The sequence below is a fragment of the Eriocheir sinensis genome, chromosome 8, assembly GCF_024679095.1.
Source record: "Eriocheir sinensis breed Jianghai 21 chromosome 8, ASM2467909v1, whole genome shotgun sequence".
NCBI classification, from domain to species: domain Eukaryota; kingdom Metazoa; phylum Arthropoda; class Malacostraca; order Decapoda; family Varunidae; genus Eriocheir; species Eriocheir sinensis.
Window position 1 is genome coordinate 21,253,047 of NC_066516.1, and position 19,623 is coordinate 21,272,669.

A 19,623-nucleotide genomic window follows, 5' to 3' on the forward strand; every position below is an offset into this window, starting at 1 on the left:
GACAGACATGTTACGCAGACACACAGAGACGGATATAAAGATAGGCACAGACAGAGAGACAGACAGAAAAGATAGGCAGTCAAACAGATGATTAGAGGAGAGTGAAAGAATTTTGGATGTAAAAAGACGTACAGAAAACAAAACAGACGGACAGACAGAAGTACACGATAGAGAGACCGACAAGTTAAGCTGATACAGACGGAGAGGGATTTCAGAATGTAAAAATAATGACAGACAAAGACATAAAAAAACAGACAGACACGGCAATCAAACCAAGAGAGAGACAGACAAGTTATGCTGAGACTGAGAATGAGAGACTTCAGGAGGTAAAAAATATAGACGGACACTCATAAAAACAGACAGACAACACGACAGACGGACCGATATGGAGACAGACAAGTTATGATGACGGACAGACAGTGAGGAACTAGAGGATGTAAAGATAAAGACAGACAGACATAAAAACAGACAGGCAGGCCGATAGACAGAGATAGACAGAGTGGTGGGGAGCGGATGCAACAACTAAGAGCTCGGCGCCCCACCACCGGCTGACAGATGGACCGGCTAAGTGACAGGAGGACAGACAGACAGACGGACGGTCAAACAAGCAGGCCGTCACTTTCTCTGTCTTGTTAATGGCTCTAGCGCTGAGGGATGGCGGGCAGGAAGGGGTGACAGAGGAGGAGGAGGAGGAGGAGGAGGAGGAGGAGGAGGAGGTGGAGGAGGACAGGCTACTACTTGCATATATTAGAATCGTGATGATGATGATGATGATAATGGTAATGATGATAAGTGTGTGTGTGTGTGTGTGTGTGTGTGTGTGTGTGTGTGTGTGTGTGTGTGTGTGTGTGTGTGTGTGTGTGTGATGTCACTTTGTTTATTGTTGCTCAGGTGACGCCTCCACACAGGTGCCCCTCCCCCCTCCCTCCATGACCTCGTGTGCGTGTGTGTGTGTGTGTGTGTGTGTGTGTACGCTACGGATAAAAAACAAACAAACCAACGAAATGATGTTCTGAGCAGCGAAATTTTGACGCCCTGAAAAAAAGAGAGAAAAAAAATCAAAAGCAAACAGCGAACATTTTTCAATTTTCTGCTCGACCTCCTCGTGGCCGCGCGAGGCTTGATGAGGTAAAGCCACGGCGGGAAATGTCAGTTAGTACGCCCCCGGACAACCCTTCCACGCAAGCACGCACGTATACGCACACACACACAAAAAAACCCAGCTCCCCCCATCTCTCTCTCTCTCTCTGTTTCTGTCTCTGTCTCTGTCTCTGCCTCCGTCTTTGTCTATGTCTTTGTCTATGTCTGTCTCTGTCTGTCTCTCTCTGTCTCTCTCTCTCTCTCTCTCTCTCTCTCTCTCTCTCTCTCTCTCTCTCTCTCTCTCTCTCTGTCCCCTTTCCTTCACGCGCGTCTCTCCTCCTTACGAGTAGATGGCGCTGCACTCTGGGTCGTTGCCTTGCTTCTGTCAGTGTTATTTTCCTCACATTTTTTATTATACATTCTTCATTAAAAAAAAAAAAATGACAGTGCGCTAGCGATGATGCGATTCTCTGGTCTACAGGACTGATTTTTTATTGCCTTTTGTTCTTTTCCTCTTCACTATCAGAAAATGAGTAACAGATTCCATTAAATATTTGCATAGTTTGAAGAAAAAACGAGAATATATTTTTTTCAGTTACTCTCGTGTGAAGTAGGAAAATATGACGTGCCATTACGAGGACTATCAAATTTTAAAGGCCAATAAATCGATAAGTCAAGTGAGTGAGCGAGCGAGCAGCCGGAGTGCGCGATGAAGCCCTCACAAAGAAACTAAGAGAAAAAAAAATACGTGGCAATATTTCTTTTCGTCAGGACAATCAACCGCACAAAGCAAGGCGGCGTGTACACAAAAAAACTATAAAAAAGAGAAAAATATCGCTCCATACATCAGGAAATTATCATCGCTCTTTTTCTATGCCTGAGTTTTTGGGTCATGAAGTCCGTGACGTGGGCCAAGACTGCGTGCGGCGTTAGTGGGACAATGAACTCAGCAGCGGCGGCGGGGAGGCCAACGAGGCGCAGCGACCCGCCTTCCCGCCCTCGGCCAGCCCTGCTCCCTGCCCTCAGGTGGCGTGCGTGGCGGGGCTCGGGCGCTGGTGTAGGGGGTGGGTGGGGAGCATATAGGTGGGAGTCTACGGAGGGCGTATATGGGTGAAGTAGGAGCTGGCGTATGGCGGGCTTGTGGGGATGTGGGGTGGGAAAGAAGGGGGTGTTATTGGGTGAAGAATGGGTGTGTTATGGGATGGGTTATGCTGAGGATGTGATGGGGGCACGTGAGGTGTATGGGAGCAGGCAGGAATGGGTGAAAAAGGAGTGGCTGTTAGGGGTGAGAGAAGGAGGGAGGGTGTGATTGTATGTAAAATAGGTGTGATTTGTGACGGATGAGTGATTTGAGGATGAAATGAGGGATGGGTGAGGTGAGTGGATGTATGGGTGTAGGTAGGAGAGGGGTGCATGGGTGGCTGTTAGGGGTGAAGGATGGTGTGATATGGGAAAGTGGGTGTGAATATAAAAAGTGTATTCTGTTAAGGATGTGAGAAAGGGTGGCGCTAAGGGTGTAAGGGAAGGGTGGTGTGAGGGTGTGTGGGGAGGTGAGGGGATATGTACGTGAGTGTAAGTGGAGGTGATGTGGGAATGGGATGGATAATTAAAGTGTGACAGGTGGGGACATGTTTGGGGTCAAGGGATGAGGTGTGAGGGTGTGTGGGGAGGTGAGGGGAAATGTACATGAGTGTAAGTGGAGGTGATGTGGGAATGGGATGGATGATTAAAGTGTGACAGCGTTGACGGGGACATGTTTGGGGTCACAGGGATGAGAGGTGGGGAGTAAATAGGTATAAAAGAGACTTATGGGGAGGGAGGGTGGGAGAGAAGTTGGCGGTGTGTGCATGGAGAGAGAGAGAGAGAGAGAGAGAGAGAGAGAGAGAGAGAGAGAGAGAGAGAGAGAGAGAGAGAGAGAGAGAGAGAGAGAGAGAGAGAGAGAGAGAGAGAGAGAGAGAGAGAGAGAGAGAGAGAGAGAGAGAGAGAGAGAGAGAGAGAGAGAGAGAGAGAGAGAGTAAAAAAAAAACAAAAACAAAAGGGGGAAACGATAATGACCAAAACGACAATAATTACAATCACAAACACCTTTTTTTTTGTTTACTAATTGTCTGTCTCATCATCACTCGAATATCTATCCCAAAAATACGCAGATACACGAATACAGGAAGACGCAAATTAGGTCACGGGAAAAACGACGCAGATAAAAAAGAAAAACACCAAAAAAAGAAAATAATTGAGAGAGAGAGAGAGAGAGAGAGAGAGAGAGAGAGAGAGAGAGAGAGAGAGAGAGAGAGAGAGAGAGAGAGAGAGAGAGAGAGAGAGAGAGAGAGAGAGAGAGAGAGAGAGAGAGAGAGAGAGAGAGAGAGAGAGAGAGAGAGAATGGATATTGACAAAGAATGGACGAGGAGGAAGAAAGGAAAAAGGATCACAAAGAAAGCCATGGAAAGCAGAAACAAATAAGGAAGAGAATGAGTAGGAGGGAAAGAGAGAGGGAAAGAGAGAAGGACAGAGAGCAATGAACGAATAGGGAGAGAGAGAAAGGGAGGAAAAAGAGGCTGTAAATATAGCAATGAAAGAAGAGAACTGAGGGGAAAGAAAAGGGGACAAGAGGAGGAGAGGGAGAGGGAAGGGGGAGAGGGAGAGATAGAGGAGGGAGACAAGAAAAGGAGGACAAGGAAAGAGAAGGAGGGTGGAGGAGAGGCGAGAGAGAAGGATGACAATGGTGAGAGGGAGGGAGTGGGAGGGAGTGGGAGATGGAGGGAATGACGAGAGGGAGGAGAGAGAGAGGGAGAGGACCTTTCCCAGTGACCATCAAGAGGTGAACGACCTAAGCGGCTTGACCTCGTTTGCTCCTTAGTGTTTGGACTTGTTAGTGGTGTTTTCTCTCTCTCTCTCTCTCTCTCTCTCGTCCTTTCAACCTGATCTATTCCTGGTGGCCACTTGTCTAAATAACTAATCTTTTTCCTTAACTTTCCTGCCTCTCTCTCTTCTTATACAAGGTTATTACAAGGTTATTATCCATCTACTTCTCTCTCTCTCTCTCTCTCTCTCTCTCTCTCTCTCAGCGGGGCACATTGACTTGGGTACGATATATGGTGCACATGAATCTCTTCGCGCTTTTAGTTTTGTGTTTCTCGTACGCAAAAATATATATAATGAAAATGTGGTATAGAATTGATTTCCTCACCTTCTGACGTCACGGACCGGGTGGGCTGAAGAGAGGGAGAGGGGCGGCGAGGCTGGCTGGGTAGGTGACGCATTGCCTAAAACAGAGGAAAGAAAGGAAAATTGATTCAACGTGGAATTCTTGAGTACAGTACGAGAGAGAGAGAGAGAGAGAGAGAGAGAGAGAGAGAGAGAGAGAGAGAGAGAGAGAGAGAGAGAGAGAGAGAGAGAGAGAGAGAGAGAGAGAGAGAGAGAGAGAGAGAGAGAGAGAGACGCAATAGACCAACATTTTATTAATCAAGAAACATGATATTATGAGTCACATGAGATGGATAGGAATGGAGGACGATTCGTGAGCTGAGGTTAATGACCACTGCTTTAATTATCTCCTCTCGCATCGTTACTTACTCATCACTCACTCACTTTCTCCCTCACTCATTCTCTCTGCCTGGTATTCTGCACTCACTCACCCACTCAACACTAAGGGTCATTATACTCTAGGCTGATAACTTTATTCTCTTTTTTTTTTGTCAATCTATTCATTTTTTGATCCACTATCTCACTCACTCACTCACATATGCACTCACTAACTCACTTTCTCTGCCTTGTATTCTTCACTCACTCACTTATTCATCCAGTTCATTAGTACATTATAGGTTATGAACTTTATTATCTGTTCTGTTCATTCATTCATCCAGTTGCTAACTCACTCATATAATCACTCACGCACTCATTTACTCACTTATTCAGTCATTTACTTTATTCTCTCCTCCTTCCTCTTGTTTAATCATTCTTTCACTCATTCACTCACTTACTCATTAGCGCAATCACTCACACCCGCATTCACTCAGGTCATTACACTCTAGGTCAGCCTCTTACACTCACCGTCTCGTTCACTTTCAGCAGAGTAAATTGTTATTGATAAACTGTTTCACCATCATCACCACCACCACCGTCATCATCATTATTGCCAGGCCTATCACCTCCCTTTCCATCTCCACCACCACCTCCAGTCTCCGTCACATCTGCCTTCACCATTACCATCACCATTCTTCACGTCCCTGTTCCTCTGGTTACGAGCACAGCCAGTCAGTCACCCAGTCAGTCAGTCAGTCACCCAGTCAGTCAGTCAGTCACCTTCACCAATTTCCTCCACCACGCCTTGCTTTCACCACCTCCACCCTCACCACTATCACCATCACCATCACCACGACCACCACTAATTTTACTACAACAACTACTACTTGTTTAACTAATCACCAGTATAGGACCATTAATAACCACCTACTCACACTATCTGTCATAACCACCATGAATCACCACTACCAGGTATCAAATGACCAACAGGTAACTAGACTATTACCATTATTATTGCCTCTTTCATTAACTACTACTACTACTACTACTACTACTACTACTACTACTACTACTACTGCTTCTACTACTACTATCACCACCATCATGAATCACTTTTTCCGACCACCTAATAACTTCCAGGTAAACCGTACCTCACGGCACCACACCTGAGCGCCACACCTGTATCCCATTAATCATCTTTTATTTGTCACCTGAGCCGTAACTCTGTCCGGTCATCTATAAATCGCCTTTCAGGTCAACAGCCGCATGTTCTTGACCTTAATTTGACCTCCCGGCGGAAAGGTCAAGCCTCCCACGTGTGATTTGCAACACCTGACCTTCTGTGGTGGACGCTCACGCAGACTGTATTTAGTTTGTTAATTAAACCTGTAACGTGTGTGTGTGTGTGTGTGTGTGTGTGTGTGTGTGTGTGTGTGTGTGTGTGTGTGTGTGTGTGTGTGTGTGTAGGGGAAAAAGTGGGGCGTTAGAGGGAAAAAAAAGATAAAAGGGAGAGAAAATGGAAGGGGAAAGGAGGAGAACCAACAGAAAGGGAGGAAAGGGAGGGTGACTGAAGGGAAGGAAAGGGAGGGTGACTGAAGGGGAGCAAAGGCACCACCACCACCATCACCACTACACCACCACCACCACAGACTCCATCACCTGACAGTCAAAACCAACCTTCTCCCTCTCTCTTTTTTTCTCTCTCTCTTTCTCTCTCACCGCGTACCCAGTCACCTTCGCCGCCGCCACTTCGAGCTACCTGAGCCGACCTGAACGCTGCTAGGAACTTTTTGTGCTATTTCTTTTGTTTTGTATTTGTGGCGCCTCATTGTCTTAGTTTACGAAGAGGTGGTGATGGTGGTGATGGTGGTGGTGGTGGTGATGGTGGTGGTGATGGTGGTGAAGTGGAAGCATGAAAGAAATCTGCTTGGAAAATACTGTCTCACTTTCTCTGTCTGTTTGTGTCTCCACCTCCGTCTGTCTGTTTGTTTGTATCACTTTCTCTCTCTCTCTCTCTCTCTCGTGCAGTGATAGGGGCGCCCCAAAACCAGTACATGTACGTTTTCTGTGTGCATTTCTCTGGACTTTTCCGTGTGCGTGGGAATCACCAGTGTGTGTGCGTCCTTGTGTGACAGTCATGTGAGTCTTTCCGTCACTCCACCGTGTGTGTGTGTGTGTGTGTGTGTGTGTGTGTGTGTGTGTGTGTGTGTCGCGGCCCCACGCGCATGTGACTGCTGCTGTGAAATACGTTCATGGCGTGTGTGTGTGGGTGGGTGCCAGAGAAAGAAAAAAAAAGAGTTGATGGTTTGGCCGCTAAAAGATAAATTAAGGAGTTTATTTTTGGTCTTGTTATTTGGGTTATTATTTCGGAGTGTCTGTCTGTCTGTATATCTCTCTGTCTGTCTGTATATCTTTTTGTTTGTCTTTTGTGTTATTGTGTCTGTCTATTTATTTGTATGATTGTCTGTCCGTCTGTCTCTCTGTCTCTCTGTTTACTACATGAAGAATTAAGTTTTTCAGGGAGCTTTTACTATTTCTTATTATTTGGGAGTGTCTGTGTGTCTTTTTTTGTCTGTCTGTGTTTGTTTGTCTGTCTGTCAACTATATGAATAATTAAGTCATTTTTTGGGGGGTGTTCTGACTATTTAGGTTATTATTCCGTAGTGTCTTTTTGTGTGTCTTTTATGTTATGTCTGTCTGTCTGTCTGTCCGTCTGTCTATCTGGCTGTCTATGTGTCTGTCTGTCTGTCTATGTGTGTCTGTCTGTCTGTCTGTCTGTCTGTCTGTCTGTCTGTCTGTCTGTCTGTCTGTCTGTCTGTCTGTCTCTCCCTCTCTCTTTGGGGTCATTTCAATATTTCCTGTCGTCAGCACCTCCGGACGCAGGCCAATGACCCGCTGGCACACCTGCTGCCCGCCGTGGCTCTCTCTCTCTCTCTCTCTCTCTCTCTCACGCAAACACACAAAAATAACCACCCCATAATCCTTTTACATGATTATAATAAATTCTCTCTCTCTCTCTCTCTCTCTCTCTCTCTCTCTCTCTCTCTCTCTCTCTCTCTCTCTCTCACACGCAAACACACAAAAATAACCACCCCATAATCCTTTTACATGATTATAATAACTTTTCTCTCTCTCTCTCTCTCTCTCTCTCTCTCGCAAATATATATATGTCCCTCACAGAATCCCTATAAATAATTAGTATAATCCTCCAATTCTGTTAGGCACCACCACGACACACACACACACACACACACACACACACACACACACACACACACTTTCCCCCGCGCGAGGTCAATACGCCTCCACAAGGTAACGCCTTTCTACCTGTACGAGAGGAGAGGTCACTGTACTGAAGAGAGAGAGAGAGAGAGAGAGAGAGAGAGAGAGAGAGAGAGAGAGAGAGAGAGAGAGAGAGAGAGAGAGAGAGAGAGAGAGAGAGAGAGAGAGAGAGAGAGAGAGAGAGAGAGAGAGAGAGAGAGAGAGAGAGAGAGAGAGAGAGAGAGAGAGAGAGAGAGAAAGTCATCCCTCGAGCCCTTTAGAAAACGTAAAAATAGAAGGAGAATGAGTAAGAAGAAGAGGAGAAGGATTTGAATGAATAGAGGAGGGGGAGGAGGAGGAGGAGGAGGAGGAGGAGGAGGAGGAGGAGGAGGAGGAATAAAGAAGTGGGAGAAGAAGAAATACAGAAGAAAGAAGAGTAAGCAGAAGAATGGGAAAACTAAAGAGGAAGAAAATAAATAAAAGAAGAGGAAGAGAAGAGGGAATAAAAGGAGTAGGCAGAAGAGAAGAAGAGGAGAAGAGGGGAAGAGGGGGAAGAGGAAGAGGGGGAGAGGGTCATTGGTCTAACTCAAACCAACATTACTCAAGATCCTGAACAGCGTCGGCGATTGTTTTATGAAAGTGAAATCCCAACGAGGGGGAGAGAGGGAGGAGGGAGGAGGAGGAGAGAAGCAGCGACGGGAGGAGGAGGAGAGAGGCAGCGACGGGAGGAGGAGAAGGCGGAGGCGGGTGAAGGAGGAGGAGGGGGCGGAGGAGTAGGGGGAAGAGGAGGAGGTCGGCCTAGTTTTATTCAAAGGAAGGAAAAGAAGACACGAGTGTTCGGAGATAATGTTGGTAAGGTCGCGAGGACAGTGACCTAGATAGCCAGTCGTGTACGCTCGTGTGCACGCCATAACTCCGCCTTTGTGTGTGTGTATGTGTGTGTGTGTGTGTGTGTGTGTGTGTGTGTGTGTGTGTGTGTGTGTGTGTGTGTGTGTGTGTGTGTGTGTGTGTGTGTGTGTGTGTTGTTGAGTGATGGCAGGTGAATGATCGCAGGTGTGCAGAAGACAGCTGTGTGTTTATGTGTGTGTGTGTGTGTGTGTGTGTGTGTGTGTGTGTGTTTGTGTGTTTGTGTGTGTGTGTGTGTGTGTGTCAAGGGGAGAGCGTGTGTAAGGATGACAGACCCGTTACACATGCGAGAATAAATAATGAAACACACACACACACACACACACACACACACACACACACACACAGCGCGGAGCCATTGCACTCATGACAACTGAGGGCAGGAAACAAGCACGCAAGCAAAGAGAGAGAGAGAGAGAGAGAGAGAGAGAGAGAGAGCGAGAGAGAGAGAGAGAGAGAGAGAGAGAGAGAGAGACTAGAAGGACAAAGAGAGCGAGGTTGAGAGAGAGGAGCCAGAGAGAGACAGTTCGGGAGGGTCGCACGCGTAGCAAAGGAAGAGGGCGAGGGATAGTGAGTGACGTGAATGGGGGTATGGGGAGAGGGAAGGGGAGAGGGGAGGGAGGGGGGGGGAGGGGGGGGGCACTCTAACCCAAATTTCATATCCCGTAATTACTGCGTGACGAATTGAGTGCGAGGAGTGAGGCAGGACAGAAGGGAGGGAGGGAGGGAGGGAGAGGGAGAGAAGAAGAGTGGGGAGAGGGACAGAGGAAGGATAGAGGGGAGGAGGTGAGGGGAAGGGGGTGAAAACGGGGGAAGGAGGGACGGGAGAGTGTGCTGATTGGAAGAAAAAGAAGAGAGAGAGAGAGAGAGAGAGAGAGAGAGAGAGAGAGAGAGAGAGAGAGAGAGAGAGAGAGAGAGAGAGAGAGAGAGAGAGAGAGAGAGAGAGAGAGAGAGAGAGAGAGAGGGAAAAAGGGTTTGTGAGCGAGGCGTGGCGAGGGTCGGGTGAATGACCTATAGGGGCCAAGTGGAACGGAAGGAAGAGAGGAAGGAAAGGAAAGAGGGAAGAGAGACGGAAGGAAGGGAAGAGGAAGGAAGGCGAGCAACGGCAGAGGGTGAGGTGAAACATGAGAGCGTGGACGGAAAGTGACGCAAGACGGTAAAGAAAGCAACAGGGTGAAGAAAGAAACGGAAAGACGAAAGAAAGACGGAAGGAAGAAGGAATAATAAGAGATAGACAGACAAGCAACTGAGTGAGGTGAAACAGTGACCCATGACAACAAAGAAATAAATATATATACAGCGAAGGAAGGAAAGGAGAGAGGAAGGAATGACGAAAGGAAAGGCGTTATAAGAGGTAGACAGACAAGCAACTGAGTGAGGTGAAAGACTGACCCATGACAACAAAGAAAGAAATATATATACAGCGAAGGAAGGAAAGGAGAGAGGAAGGAATGACGAAAGGAAAGGCGTTATAAGAGGTAGACAGACAAGCAACTGGGTGAGGTGAAAGACTGACCCATGACAACAAAGAAAGAAATATATATACAGCGAAGGAAGGAAAGGAAGGAATGACGAAAGGAAAGGAGTTATAAGAGATAGACAGACAAGCAACTAGGTGAGGTAAAATATAAAAACTGACATATGACAACAAAGAAAAGAACATACATACAACGGAGGAAGGAAAAGAGAGGAAACAAAGACGGAAGGAAGAAGGGAGGAAGAGAGAAAGACAAACGGCATTGCACGGGTTGAAGCGATGATTAGTGAGCCGAGACAACAAAGAAACAATATATATATTAATTGTAGGAAGGAAGGGGAGAGGAAACGAAGACGGAAGGAAGGAAGAAAGAATGAAGGAAGACAAATGAGAGTGCAATGCCGAGGTGAATATTAGACTGACGCAAAAAAAACAAAGATAAAAGAAATAGATACGGTGTAGGAAATATGAGAGAGGAAAGGAAGGCGGAAGAAAGAAAGGAGGAAAGAGGAAGACAGGCAGTAAGGTGAGATGAAATATTAAGGTGTGACGGAAGACCTCAAATGGCGAAAGAGTTAATGAAGAAATGGAAGAAAGAGAGTCAAAGGGAACGGGAGGAGGAAAGGAGGAGAGAGAAGACAGGCAGCAAGGTGAAGTGATATATTAGAAGTGAGGCAGGATAACCAAATGCACCCAAAAATAATGAAGAAAGAGAAGAAGGAGAGGAAAGGAAGACAAGCCGTGAGTTGAAACATTAAAGTGAAGCAGGACAACAAAGAAGAAAAAAAACATAACGAGGTAAGGAAATAAAGAGAGGAAAGGAAGGATGACGAGAGGAAGAAAGAGAGAGGGAAACATTACAAGTGAACCAAGAAATAATTAATGAAGAAAGGTGAAGAAACAAAGGAGAGGAAGACGGGAGAAAGAAGCGAGGGAAGAGGATGACAGGTAACAAGGAGAACTGAAACATTAGAAGTGACGCCAAGACACCAAAGAGCAAACTAATTAATGAAGAAAATAAAATAAACAAAGGATAGGAAGACAAAAGGAAGAGAAGAAGGAAGAAAGAAAGATAGGCAGCAAGGTGAGGTGAAACACTAATTTAAAGAGACGCAATTAAGACAGTAGAGAGCAAAGCAATTAATGAAGAAAGGGACATCAAGGAAAGGAACACAGAAGGAAGAAAGGAAGACGAAAGAAAGACAGGCAAGAAGGTGAGGCGAAACTAATTTAAAAGAGACGCAAGACAGCAGAGAGAAAAATAATTAATGAAAAAAGGGAAATAAGTAAAAGGAAAGAAAGACGGACAGAAGAAACAAGGAAACAGAGGAAAACATACGCCAGAGCACATTAGAAGGTAAGGCGTCAACGGAGCAAAATTATTAACGAAGAGAAACAAAGAAAGGAAAGAAGACGGGAGGAAGGACGACATGAGGAGGAAAAAAAACAGAGGGAAACAAACAGCCGTCAGTGCATGGGTGAAATGAAACAAGCAGTGAAGCAAGACAGCACTAGAAAAAATACATAAACAAGCTTGATTGAGGTTACGTGGCTCAGAACAAATCTCTGCACAATTTTTCCCGCTTTCATTTTATCACCTTTACTTTTTTTTATGGGTTACGACAGCAAGGAAAGCATATGACGGCAATGTGTTAGCGTGTTGCAAGGTGAGGTCAATGAATCACCTGTCAATTTGCGGCAGGTGAACGGACAGGGAAGGTCAGGCGGGGATCGAACCTGGGGCGGCGGGAACACGGGACACCGAATGCAGGTAAACTTGACATAGGGAAACAGGTGAGAAGATTACCTGTGTGTGTGTGTGTGTGTGTGTGTGTGTGTGTGTGTGTGTGTGCGGGAGAGAGAGAGAGAGAGAGAGAGAGAGAGAGAGAGAGAGAGAGAGAGAGAGAGAGAGAGAGAGAGAGAGAGAGAGAGAGAGAGAGAGAGAGAGAGAGAGAGAGAGAGAGAGAGAGAGAGAGAGAGAGAGAGAGAGAGAGAGAGAGAGAGAGAGAGAGAGAAACTGAAGGAAAAAGATTGCAAGGAAAATAAAGAAAGGAAGATGCAGAAGAAGACGGTAAATATAAAAAAAAAGAAGAGGAAAAATGAGAGGTGAAGAAACAAAGCAAGAGAAGAAGAGAAACTAAAAGAGGTAAAGAGAGAAAGAAAAAAGAAAGAAAGAAAAAAGGAAAAGGAAGAAAAATGAAGATAAAAAGGTAAGACGCAAATGAAAATAAAGAAAATAAGAAAGTAAGAAAACATAATAGAGAAAATATAAAAAATGAAGAAGAATGGACAGGTCAAAGAATAAAGAAAAGAGGGAGACCAAAAAAAAAATATGCAGACAAAGAAAGAATGGAAAAGAAACAAAGAAAGAAGATAAAAGAAAAATATTGAGGCAAGAAAAAAAATGGGAAAAAGGTTGATAAGCAAAGCAAAAAGAATAGGAATAAAAAGCGGAGGAAAAAAATATAGAAACAAAGGATAAAAAAATGGATAGAAAGAAATATAGAGAGAACGAAATACGAGTGAAATATGGATACAATAGAAAGAATGAAAAGAGAAAAAACAGAAAGAATAACGGTGGATGACAAACACAAAGGCATTTACATAGAGATTAATACTGATAAAAGAGAGATAAAGAGACATATGCAGAGAAAGGCATATGCAAAGAGAGAGAGAGAGAGAGAGAGAGAGAGAGAGAGAGAGAGAGAGAGAGAGAGAGAGAGAGAGAGAGAGAGAGAGAGAGAGAGAGAGAGAGAGAGAGAGAGAGAGAGAGAGAGAGAGAGAGAGAGAGAGAGAGAGAGAGAGAGAGAGAGAGAGAGAGAGAGAGAGAGAGAGAGAGCGCACCTAACGCTGGCGTCACACCCGGTGGGTCAGTCACCCTTAGTGAGAGTGTATGATACAGGGCGGAAACCTGGGAGGCAGTTTTTGTGACAGTGATGGGACAGGGGGGCGGGGGGGGGAGAGAGAGAGAGAGAGAGAGAGAGAGAGAGAGAGAGAGAGAGAGAGAGAGAGAGAGAGAGAGAGAGAGAGAGAGAGAGAGAGAGAGAGAGAGAGAGAGAGAGAGAGAGAGAGAGAGAGAGAGAGAGAGAGAGAGAGAGAGAGAGAGAGAGAGAGAGAGAGAGGGCGAGAGAGAGGTGGGGGAGGGGGGGAAGGAGTATTAATTAACACCCTAAAAGGAAAGATGCAAAATAGTGATGGTACAAATTTAACTAATGAACACAACCACGTTACAACCTGAAACATAACTGGGGAGGAGGAGGAGGAGGAGGAAGAGGAGGAAGAACAGGAGGGAGGAGGGAGGGGGTAGGCAAGGAGTGACCGATATCAGTAATAAACCACGAACAGCAAGAAACACAGCAACAAGAACAACAACACGACGCAGACGAAGGAGATTCCCCGGCCTCTCCTTAGCGTCGCATTATACTTTCACTTCCATCCAAGCATTTCCCGGGCCGGCGCGTGGACGGAGAACGATGACCCGCCTTGCTCACTCATTCGCCCACTCACTTACTCACTCACTCACCCACTTACCCTCGCACTCATCTACTCGCTCATTCACCCACCATTTACACACCCACAATCATTCATTCGCTTACCCTCTCACTCACTCACTCATTCACTTACCCACTCATCACCCTTGGAAGCTTCACTTACTCATCGACTCATTCATTCAATCCGTGTACGACTCACTCACTCATTCACCTCCTCCCTTTCTCCCTGGACCAATGGATTAAGACTGACATCCTAAACATATTTACTCACTAATGTACCCACTCTCTCACCCACTCACTCACTTACTCCCAGAATGAATAGAATTAACATTGACACCCTAAACCTCTCCAAACATAGCCAAGTGATGCCTGACCCTCTCCCTCTCCAACCCACCTCCCCTCTTCTCCCCCTCCCCCCCCTTTGCATGCGTAACGAAGGGCAGATAAATAAGCAGAAAGAGTAAGTAGTTTTCGTGGAATGTAAACAGTAAAAGCAGAACAGAGGAACCCATGACACGACTCGGGGTTGAGACAAAGATGGAGGACCGTGAGAGAGAGAGAGAGAGAGAGAGAGAGAGAGAGAGAGAGAGAGAGAGAGAGAGAGAGAGAGAGAGAGAGAGAGAGAGAGAGAGAGAGAGAGAGAGAGAGAGAGAGAGAGAGAGAGAGAGAGAGAGAGAGAGAGAGAGAAAAAGTGGCTTGTTTCCCTGACACCAAAAACATATTCTTCTACCGCTTCTTTGTACTCCTCCTTTTCTTACTCCTCCTCCTCCTGTTCCTCCTCCTGTTCCTCCTCCTCCTCCGCCTCCTATTCTTCCTTCCTTACATATTGCCATCTCCGTCTTTTCGCTGATGCGAAAAAAAAAAAAAAACGTTTCTAATGAGATGCAAAAAAAAAGTAAAAACAAAGAAAAAAAAGGAATAGAACAATATGAATAAAACGATAAAGTGAACTAGATAAGTAAATAAAAACACGAAATGAAAGAATGATTAAGTAAACGAGTAAATGAAGAGATAAAAAAAGGAAGAGATGAAAGAGATAAAAATGTTTCAATGTCGTTTATTGCATTGTTGCGTGTTTTTTATCGTTTGTGAAATACAGTTGTGAAAAGGGGGCGTTGAGAGAGAGAGAGAGAGAGAGAGAGAGAGAGAGAGAGAGAGAGAGAGAGAGAGAGAGAGAGAGAGAGAGAGAGAGAGAGAGAGAGAGAGAGAGAGAGAGAGAGAGAGAGAGAGAGAGAGAGAGAGAGAGAGAGAGAGAGAGAGAGAGAGAGAGAGAGAGAGAGAGAGAGAGAGAGAGAGAGAGAGAGAGAAAATAGGTAGAAGGTATAAATCATGCAACAAAGAACCAAGGACACGCAGGGACATATGCAAAACACACACACACACACACACACACACACACACACACACACACACACACACACACACACACACACACACACACACAGAAACAGGTCACCTCCACCTGGACGTCAATTAAAAAACTGAATCAACAAAAGCCACTTTGATCCTCCCGAGCATAAAACCCTTTGGGGGAAAGGGATGGGGGAGAGGGAGAGGGAGAGGGAGAAAGAGGGAGGGTAGTGGATGAAAGGAGGGAGGAAGGAAGGGTCACACGAATGGATGGAGGGGGGTGAGAGATGGGGGAAGGGAGGGAAAGAGATGGAGGAAAGGAGGGAAAAAGGAACGATAAAGGGAGGGAATTATTGGGAGAGACAGAGAGATGGATGGATCGTTGGAGAGATAAGAGGGAAGAGAGAAAGATATAAGTAGGGAGAAAGGGGGGAGGAGAGGGAGAGAGAGGGGGAGAGGGAGAGAGAGGGGGAGAGGGAGAGAGAGAGAGAGAGAGAGAGAGAGAGAGAGAGAGAGAGAGAGAGAGAGAGAGAGAGAGAGAGAGAGAGAGAGAGAGAGAGAGAGAGAGAGAGAGAGAGAGAGAGAGAGAGAGAGAGAGAGAGAGAGAGAGAGAGAGAGAGAGAGAGAGAGAGAGATAGAGAGAGAGAGAGAGAGAGAGAGAGAGAGAGAGAGAGAGAGAGAGAGAGAGAGAATAACCGAGGTCTCCCACAGGTGTTAGCCAGGTGTATGAAGGGCCAGTGACCTCCTGACAGGGTGAAGGGGTGAGGGGGGGTGAGGGGGTGAGGAGGGGAGATGATAGTGCCATAGTGTGCCGCGGTAACCTTCCTTGATTGTGAGGGAGAGAGAGGGAGAGAGGAAGAGGGAGGGACGGAGAGGGAGGGTTGAGGGACACACACACACACACACACACACACACACACACACACACACACACACACACACACACACACACACCATTCAATAACTCACCCCCCCACACACATATACACATACAAACCCCTTCCCCCATAACCTCACACAAATCTGCCTTTCCCCTCCCCTCTTCATACCCCCCCCCAAAAAAAAAAAAAAACTACTGAGATAAGATGCTACCAGTGTTAGGGAGTGAGCGTGAAGACTCCTAATAGGGTCCTGGTAGGGTGCTGGCAAGGCTCTAGTAGGTATGGTGGTGGTAGGGTGTAGGATTCTGGTAGGTTGATGGTAGGGTGCTGGTGGGTCTCTGGTAGGGTTCCGGTAGGGTTCTGGTAGAGTGGTCGTAGGGTTTTGGTAGGGTGCTGGCAGGCTCTTTGTAGGATTCTGGTAGGGTAATGGTAATGTGGTGGTAGGGTGCTGGCAGGGTGCTGATAGGGTCCTGGTAGGGTTATGGGAGGGTGCTGGTAGGGTCCTGATAGGGTCTAGGGCCACAGTTTCACCATGCATGGAGAGGAAAGCAAACGTCATGCGGAATTGGAAAGTGAGAGACGGCCGGTCAGTCACCTCTGCATGGCGCCGGGGCCGAGAGGAGTGAGGGGGAAAGGGGTGAGGGGGAGAGAAGGGGAGGAGTGAAGGGTGGGGGTTATGACACAGGCGAGGGGTGAGGGAGGGGAGGGAATTGACAGGGAGGACTATTGGGACATGGTAAGGGTGATGGGGAGGTGAAAGGGGGGGATAAGGGGGTATAGGAGGGGAATTAAGAGGAAGGATGGGGGGTGATGAGGGGGTGTGAGGGGGGAAGGGGGGTAGCATAGGAGTCCAGGTATTGGTGTGACCTACGAATGTTTAATGAGGTGAAGGTGTGAAGCTTGTGTGTGTGTGTGTGTGTGTGTGCGTGTGTGTGTGTGTGTGTGTGTGTGTGTGTGTGTGTGTGTGTGTTACCTGGGATTAACATTCAATGGAAGAGATAATGATTTAGTCTGTATCTTCGAACTTCTATCAACATACACACACACACACACACACACACACACACACACACACACACACACACACACACACACACACACACAGACACCTCGAATTTCCATGATTTTAAGACACTGACCCCAACCTTCGTGTCGCTGTTCAATTCCACCAACATTATTTTTTTTATTTTTTTTTGTTTATGCACAAGACTCACGAAAACAGAGTGGGAAAAAAAATCAGATTGACGAAAACACAAACGAGAATCGAGAAAGTCGTGAAAATGATAGACAATGACACGGTGTTTTTTTGTATGTGTGTGTCTTTTTTGGTGCGTTCAAGGACGGTGATAGACATTACTCCGAGTGTGTGTGTGTGTGTGTGTGTGTGTGTGTGTACGGGGCGACCTTCACAGCGACTCTCTCTCTCTCTCTCTCTCTCTCTCTCTCTCTCTCTCTCTCTCTCTCTCTAAAGTGAAAGAAAGGAAGAAAGTGGAAGAGTAGAGGCGGTGAAGTTGAAAAGGATAGGAGTCATTGTCCTCTCTCCCTCTCCCTCTCCCTCTCTCTCTCTCTCTCTCTCTCGGCTCACAAAACAAGGTCACGATGGGGTTGTTCACCTGTAATTGGAGCATCGACCTGACCTCCAAACTCCGCTGCTTCTGTGTGTGTGTGTGTGTGTGTGTGTGTGTGTGTGTGTGTGTGTGTGTGTGTGTGTGTGTGTGTGTGTGTGTGTGTGTGTGTGTGTGTGTGTGTGTGTGTGTGTGCCTGCGCAAAACAGCACATTACGCACCGGTTCAGCCAATCAATCCACTCCCTGCCCTGTAACGCGGTCAAGGGGTGGAAGGGTGGCGGGGGGGAAGGGATTCACGGTAAGGGGCAGGCAGGGGGTGGTTGGGGCGCGTCACATCCCTATTGCTGTATGTGTCCGTATGATCCCCGCAGCCATTGATGAGAGCACTAACTGTATGTGTTTTGTGTGCTGGAGGTGACGTGAGGGGAGGTGAGGACTGTATGATGAATGGGGTTGTTGTCAATGGAGGTGGTAAGGTGGTGGTGTAGGTGGTGTTGGTGATGGTGTAGGTGGGTGGTGGTGACTTATCTTCCTGACGGCTTACATCTGTTAAATACACACACACACATACACCCACCCACACACACACACTCACACATGTCTACATCAATAACTCCACACCCACGTCAACGCCATTAAATCTGAAGCATTGCCACTTATCCCCAATTAACACCACCTACCTACCTATCTACCCACCTACCTGCCTACCTACCCACCTATCTGCCTATCTTCCCACCTACCTGCCTACCCACCTCTTACCTTCCCCCTGACATAACCAAACCGCTGTTCACGTCTCTCATTTCCTCTCACACCTCCCCGCTTCCTTCCTTCCTTTCTTCCTTCACTGATTACAGACACACCCTTCGTGATTACTACACACACACACACACACACACACACACACACACACACACACACACCTCGTTAACCACCTACCCGTTTCTCGTACATTCTCGCACCTTCTCTACCTTCTCCACTATCACTACCCCTTCTCCTCCTCCTCCTCCTCTTCTTCCTCCTCCTCTTCTTCCTCCTCCTCCTCCTTCTTCTCCTCCTCTTTCCCCCCCCTCCCCCCAGGATCACATTCACGGCTACTTTCTTCATCTCCTGCGCCGTAAAAACGATGTAATTCTGCCCAACCTCCACATGGTCACGGCTAGCCAACGACCCGGGCTGGAGAAGGGCGTCGGCGCACCTGGGGAGGCTAGGTGAAGGGGGGGGGGGGGCAGAGAGAGGGAGATAAAGAGGGGCGAAAAAAGCGGAAGCAAGGAGGAGGAAGAGGAGAAGGATAATGCTACAGAAATGAAAATAAAACCCGAGATGTGTATTTTCAGCGGTCAGGTAAGAGCCGGATATGATTTCTGATGATTACAGGTGTGTGATATTTTCAGTTATTTGCCTTTTATGTACGTGTGGTGATGATGATGTGTTCTTCTCTCTCTCTCTCTCTCTCTCTCTCTCTCTCTCTCTCTCTCTCTCTCTCGTCGTTTCAACCTCATCTATTCCTGGTAGCCACTTGTCTAAATCACCAATCTTCTTCCTTCATTTTGTTTCCTTTTTCTCTTTTTAGACACGGTTATTACAAGGTTATTATCCATTGAACCCCCTCTCCCTCTCCCTCTCTCACTCTCTCTCTCTCTCTCTCTCTCTCTCTTGGACATGAACCCCAGTGAACCTTGGCAGCAAAACAGAGACAGAACTCGGCCGCCCAGTGTGTACCAGTCAACCCTTAGTGATGCAAGGATCGTCATTGTGGGCTTGGCGACAACTCCCCTGCCCCCAACACTACTCCCCCCATCCGACCTCCTCCTCCTCCGCCTCCTACTTGCTCTGCCCCTCCTGCCCCCTCTCTCTCTCTCCCTCCCCAGCCTGCTCCTCATATCTCACCGCCGCCGCCTCCTTCTCCTCCTCTTATCATTCCTCCTACTACTGTTACTCCTCTCCCCCCTTCTCCCTTTCATCCTCCTCCTCCTCCTCCGCCTCCTACTACTTCTACTGCCACTCCTCTTGCCCCCTCCTCTTCTGGCTCCTATTACAGTCTCCTCCGCCTTTTCATTTCCCTTGTTTGCCTACTTTTTATGCTCTTCT

General features: G+C 47.0%; 2 long non-coding RNA genes across 4 annotated transcripts in view; one reads left to right on the top strand and one right to left on the bottom strand.

The window, feature by feature from the left end:
- Nucleotides 1–19,623, bottom strand: part of LOC126995674 (uncharacterized) — a 279,072-nt gene that overhangs the window by 169,642 nt on the left and 89,807 nt on the right. For all 3 annotated transcript variants that reach the window (XR_007750641.1, XR_007750637.1, XR_007750638.1), the window contains exon 3: nucleotides 4,268–4,343. This is a non-coding gene — a long non-coding RNA (uncharacterized LOC126995674). The remainder of the gene's footprint in view (nucleotides 1–4,267; nucleotides 4,344–19,623) is intronic.
- Nucleotides 1–19,623, top strand: part of LOC126995677 (uncharacterized) — a 71,261-nt gene that overhangs the window by 48,721 nt on the left and 2,917 nt on the right. The gene's annotated exons all lie outside the window — the stretch shown is intronic.